Below are 6085 nucleotides of genomic sequence, written 5' to 3' on the forward strand. Positions count from 1 at the left end.
TTCAGCCCCTCGAGCCCCCTCCGCCATTCTGTAAGATCATGGCTGATCTGGGTTGGGGTCTCAACTCCACTTTCCTGTCTGCCCCCCATAACCCTTGACTCCCTCGCCTATCATACATCTGTCTAACTCTGCCTTGAATAAATTCAACGACCCAACTTCCACTGCTTTCTGGGGAAGAGAATTGTACATTCTAACGACCCTTCCAGAGAACAAAGTTTCTCTTGGTCTCCGTCTCAAACAGTGGACCTCTATGAAGACACTCCCGCACCCACTCCACAGATGCTGCCTACTCCGCCACACGCCCCCCACCCCATAAAAGGGCAACCTTGACTTCTTATTAATTAAAAAATATCAACTCCTCAATGACCTGGAGTGACAATTCGCATTCACATCAAACCACACAAAGAATCCAGCGGGCTAGAGGAGCAGACTGGCCTATTCCTGCTCCTAATTCATATGTTTGTAAAGGGGGGAGGGGGCAGGCGGGAATGTGGTGTTGAGGTTATAGTCAGATCAGCCATGATCTTATTGAATGGCAGAGCAGGCTCAAGGGGCCAAATAGCCTACTCTTGGTCCTAATTCGAATGTTTGTAACCCAGGCTGACATCCTGCTGCCAGTACCAATTGAGGAGTGCCGCACTGTCAGGGGTACCCTCTTTGGGATGAGATGTTAAAACCGAGCCCGACACCCCATCCCCCGCCTTCACAGATCCTCTGGCACTGTTTTCAAGAGTAACGAGAGAGTTCTCTCCGATGAGCTGTCCAATGTTTATCCCTCAATCAACATCACAAAAAAAAATGATCTGGTCATTATTGCACTGCTGTTTGTGGGAGCTTGCTGTGTGTAAATTGGCTGCCGTGTTTCCAACATTACAATAGTGACTGTACTTCAGAAGTACTTTGTGCACTATAAAGAGCTTTGGGACATCCAGTGGTTGTAAAAGGCACTGAAGAAATGCAAGTTTTTCCCAAGGCGCTTCACAGGAGCGATTGTCAAACAAAGTTTGACACCGAGCCACATGAAGACAGATTAGGACAGTTGACCTAAAGGTTGGTCAAAGAAGTAGCTTTTAAGGAACAGCTCAAATCACATTGAATTTAAGGCTTAGAGCCAGGCCATTCAGCCCAACCTATCTACGCCGGTGTTTCTGCTCCATGAGTCTGTCCCATCCTACTTCAATTTAACCCTGTCAGTGTGCCCGATTCCTTTCTCCCTCATATACTTGTCTAGCTTCCCCTAAAGTACGCCTAGGCTAATTGCCTCAAACTCTGAAAAGGGGGAAGAGAGAAATGGAGAGATTTAGAGAGGGATTTCCAGAGATTAGCACCTAGGGAGCTGACAGATCAAAATGATGGCCCAGTGCGTACATGGGAGTACCCAGTGAGGGAAAAGGAGTGAACGCACCTTTATATAGCATTTGGTCACAACTTTAGAACATCACAATCAATGGCTAACTCTTAATTATACTGAGGTGTCAGCCTTGGCACAGTTAGTAGCACTCTCATTTCGGACTCAGAAGGTTGTGGATTCACGCCCCACTAGGCTGACACTCCTGTCCAGTACTGAGAGAATGCTGCATTGTTGGAGGTGCTGTCATTTAGCTGGGATATTAGAGAAAGACTTTCGTTCATAAAAGAGCAACCTTCACAACCTCAGGATGTGCAAAAATGCTTTACATCCAATTAATCCCTTTTGAGGAGTAGTCACTGTTGTAATGTAGAAAATGCAGTGACTAATTTGCGCACAGCAAGCTCCCACAATTTGCAATAAACTAATGAGCAAATTAACCCTTTTTCATGATGCGGGTTCAGGGTACATCTTGGCTGGAACACCAAGGACATCTCTCCTGGTCTTCTTTGTAAAGCAGCTTGGGATCATTCACATCTAACTGAGGGGGAAGATATTCTAGGTATCAATCTCAGATTTATAAACACAGATTAATAGAAGTGAGGTTGAAATGGACATTGAAACCTTATCAAAACATATGCAACTATATGTGCTTTTTCAGGACATCATGAATCAGGTTACACTTTGGATCAGATACTAAACTGAAGATCCCTCTCTCTGCCTGTTCCAATGGTCCAGGTGATTGTTAAAGATCCCCTGGTGCTATTGGAACAAGAACACAGAGCTCCCCTGGTGAATTGGCCAACATTCTTCCTTCAGGCACTATCTAGAATAGATTCACTCGGTCTTTCTCACACAGGATATCGCCAACACAGAATAGCTGCCTCATTTGCCTGTGCAGCAACAGCCTCTGCACCTGCAAGGTAACGTGATGCTTTGAGGCCTTACCATGTTGTGGTGAGACGCTGTATAAAAATACTAATCATTGAAATGTGATTCGGGGTTGCTGGTTTTGGACTCGATCCAGCTGTAACCCGTTGAGGTCAAGAGGCAGGTGCCTCCACATGGGAAAGTGAGAAGTGAATGTAAACATCTTTTGTTTGAAGTGTTGTGACATGTTATAAAATGTTTTCACGCCATTGGCCACAGCTAAATGTAAATTCAAATAATGGTAATTTGATCGCTGTGAGATTGCTTGTGAAATACAAATGATAGCCTGGGGTTGGTGACTGTTAACCTTAAGTTATCAAGGAGCTGCTCACTCAACCATTACTCCCTCATTAGACTAGACAGGTATTTGAATGGCAGATAGCACAGCCGTTGACACACAAAGTTTATTTATAACAGTAACTACACCACAAAAAGTACTCAATTGGCTGGAAAGTGCTTTGGGAGATCCTGAAAGATGCTATATAAATGCAATATATTTTGCAATAATCACACAAGTTGCTGGGAATACTCAGCAGATCAGGCAGCATGTGTGGAGAGAGAAATGGAGTTAACGCTTCAGGCCAGGCGATCTCTCATTAGAAACCATTCTGTACCCTTGGCTACACACTTAAGCAACAATAACTATTTATATCCTTTGCAATGTACAAAAAGTCACAAAGGCACCCCATCATCATCTGCTTCAAGCAAGTCTCAATTCTCCCCTCAGTTCTCTACACAATCTCCTATTCTGCGAGTAGTCCAGGAGCACCCTTCTCTTCTTAAGATTTAAAAAAAATTTCCATACATCCCACTTCTCAGCGATTGCATTGAAACGCACAAGATTCTGAAGGGCCTTGAATGGGGTAGACACAGAGATTGTTTCCACTGGTCAGGGAATCTGAAACATGGAGTCACAGTCAGATGATAAGGAGCCAATCACTTAAGACTGAGATGAAGAGAAATTTCTTTGCTCGAGGGGTTGTGAATCTTTGGATGTCTCTACCCCAGAGGGTTGTGGATGCTCCATCGCTGAACAAATTTAAGACCGGGATAGACAGATTTTTGCTCTCTCAGGGAATCAAGGGAAATGTGGAGTAGGCAGGAAAGTGGAGTTGAAGCCCAAGGTTATCCTGATTGTTGAATGGCGGAGCAGGTTTGATGGGCCGTATGGTCTGCTCCTGGCTCCTATTTCTTGAGTTCTGACAGGAGGGGAAGAATCTTTTATATTAACAAAGCAGGCAGATTGGGCCTCGTTTAAAGTCTCATCTGAAGAACAGCACATCCATCAACACAGTACTCCCTCAGTTTCCACTGGAGTGTCAGCCTTGATTTTTGTGCTCACTTCCTAGAGTGGGACCTGAACTCACAACCTTCTAACTCAGAGGCAAGAGGGAAAAATAAATCAAAATGATGAGGCCTAGCTTAGCTGATGCCCTCCATGTTGAATAGTCTACTGCTGCTCTGTCACTGTGGCATTCGTGTAGCACCTTTAACAGAGAAAAACATCCCAAGGAAAATCAGCTGCTGAGCCACATTAAAGATTGTGGGGGAAGACCAAAGTCTTGGTCAAAGTGGAGGGCTTAAAGCAGGAGAGGGAGGCAGAGAAGTCTAGGGAGGAAATGTCAAATGTGGGGTGAGGCTAGCTGAAAACACAGCCACCCAACGGTGGGGCTGAGGGAGGGGGTGGAAGGCAGGAGTCAGTGAGTTTGGGGAGGGAGCACTACAGGGCTGGAGGCAATTAGAGAGATGGGGCAGGGGTCGAGGCCATGGTGGGCATTTAAGTGAGAAACTGGTGGGTGTCTGGTGCACACAGAAACTCTAGGAGTCAAAGGGAGGGAAGTACATTTTTGCAAAATTCAGACGGTTCAAAGGTATTATGAAATGTAATCAACTGATAATTAGATTAAAAACATTTCGCCTTTTAATCTTAGTTTAATTAAACTTGATTGAGTTGTTTGATGAAGTAGATGAGAGTAGGGCAGTTGATATTCTATATATGGGCTTTCAAAAGACATTTGATAAAGTGCCACATAACTTGTTGGGCGTCAGCTGGAGCATTATGTTTAATTTTGGAGGCCACACTTAAGGAAGGGTGTCAAGGCCTTGGAGAGGGTGTGGAGGAGATTCATTAGTTTGATATCGAGGATGAGGGACTTTGCTGATGTGCAGAGATTAGGGAAGCGCGAGTTGCCCTCCTTATAACTGACATTAAAGGGAAATTTAACAGAGGTGTTACAAAACCTTCTCAACATTTTGAAGAGTAAATGAGGAGAAACGGGTTCCATTGGCAGCGAGGTCAGGACACAGATTTAAGGAACTGACAAAAGAACCAGTGGGGAGAACTGGAGAATTTATGTTACACAATGAGCTGCTATGCACTGTCTGACAAAGTGGTGGAAGCAAAATCACAAGTAACTTTCCAAAGGGAATTGGATAAATACCTGAGAAAGAAAACTTAAGAGTGAGGAGCATGGAACTAATTGAATAACTTTCTCACAGAGCCAGCAGAGGCATGATGGACCAAATGGCTTCCATCTGTGCTATAAGATTCTACTACACAGCAGGCAGTACCACATTCCTCAAGTACATTCATTTCAAATAGCTTCAGGTTTATGACAGCATTGATGACTAAGAAAGAGTGTCGTGTTAGCTATGATTTACTTTTCATGGATTCTTAAATCCAATTTGTTCAGGGCTGCACCACAGGCGAAACTTCATCGGGTGGCAACAGACTGCATTCCAGAGCTGCAGCATTTGTCTCTCTGCCTCGTGTCTAACACGAGTCTCATTACCCTAAGCAAAGTTCATGCTTTTATCCTTTAAGCCAGCCAGAAACAAAGCAAACGTGGAGTGAGCTTCATCATCATGTCTGCATTCAGCTCCGCCAGGTTCGCATTTAATCATTTAACTCCTTGCAACCTCTCGCTGCCAATACAGAGGACGAGGTGGCTTCTGTGGTAGCAGTCTCACCTCTGAGTCATGAAGCTCATGGGATCAAGCACCACTAGACAGACTGGAGGACATAATCCAATGTTGGTGTGGAGTGTTATCCTCTCGGAGACATTAGCCACTTTTAGGTAGGTGTAAAAGATCCCATTGCACTGGTCAATAGAAGAGCGAGGGAGTTCTCCCTGAACACTATTGATCCCTCAAACAACAAAAAAATACACTATCTAATCATTTATCTCATTGTTGTTCATGGATGGTCTTTATCAGTTCTAGTTGCAGCATTTCTTACATTACAACAGAGACCACACTTAGTAAAGTACTTTATTGGCTTTGGGATCTCCTAAGGTTGTGACAGGTGCTTTCTAAATGCACGTTCTTTTTTTAAATACTTACCGCATTTGAAGCAGTTAACTCCTTGCTAGTGTACAATTCTTCAAGGACTCTGCTATGGCCTTACATCATGTGCAATGTCCAGACGATGAGTGTTGTCATTTCTAAGGTGATATTTAGACATGGAATAAGGGAAGAGTACCTCAGTTGAAACTGATCCTCTTCTAGCACAATATTCAATACAAAATGCAGTGAGAGTCACTGATAGCACAAGAAAGAACTTGGATTTCATGACCTCAGGACATCCCGAAGTACTTTACAGCCAATGAAATACTTCTTTAAGTGTAGTCACTGTTATAATGCAAGAAAAGCAATAACAAGCTCCGTGATAATGACCCAGATCAGGGGATCTTTTACATCCAGTAACAAGGGCAGAAAGTGCCTCGGTTTAATGCCTCATCTGAAAGACAGCACCTCCTACAGTGCAGCACTCCCCTGAGTACTGCACTGCAGGTTCAGCCTGGATTT

The sequence above is a fragment of the Cetorhinus maximus genome, chromosome 9, assembly GCF_964194155.1.
Source record: "Cetorhinus maximus chromosome 9, sCetMax3.hap1.1, whole genome shotgun sequence".
In the NCBI taxonomy this organism is placed as follows: Eukaryota; Metazoa; Chordata; class Chondrichthyes; order Lamniformes; family Cetorhinidae; genus Cetorhinus; species Cetorhinus maximus.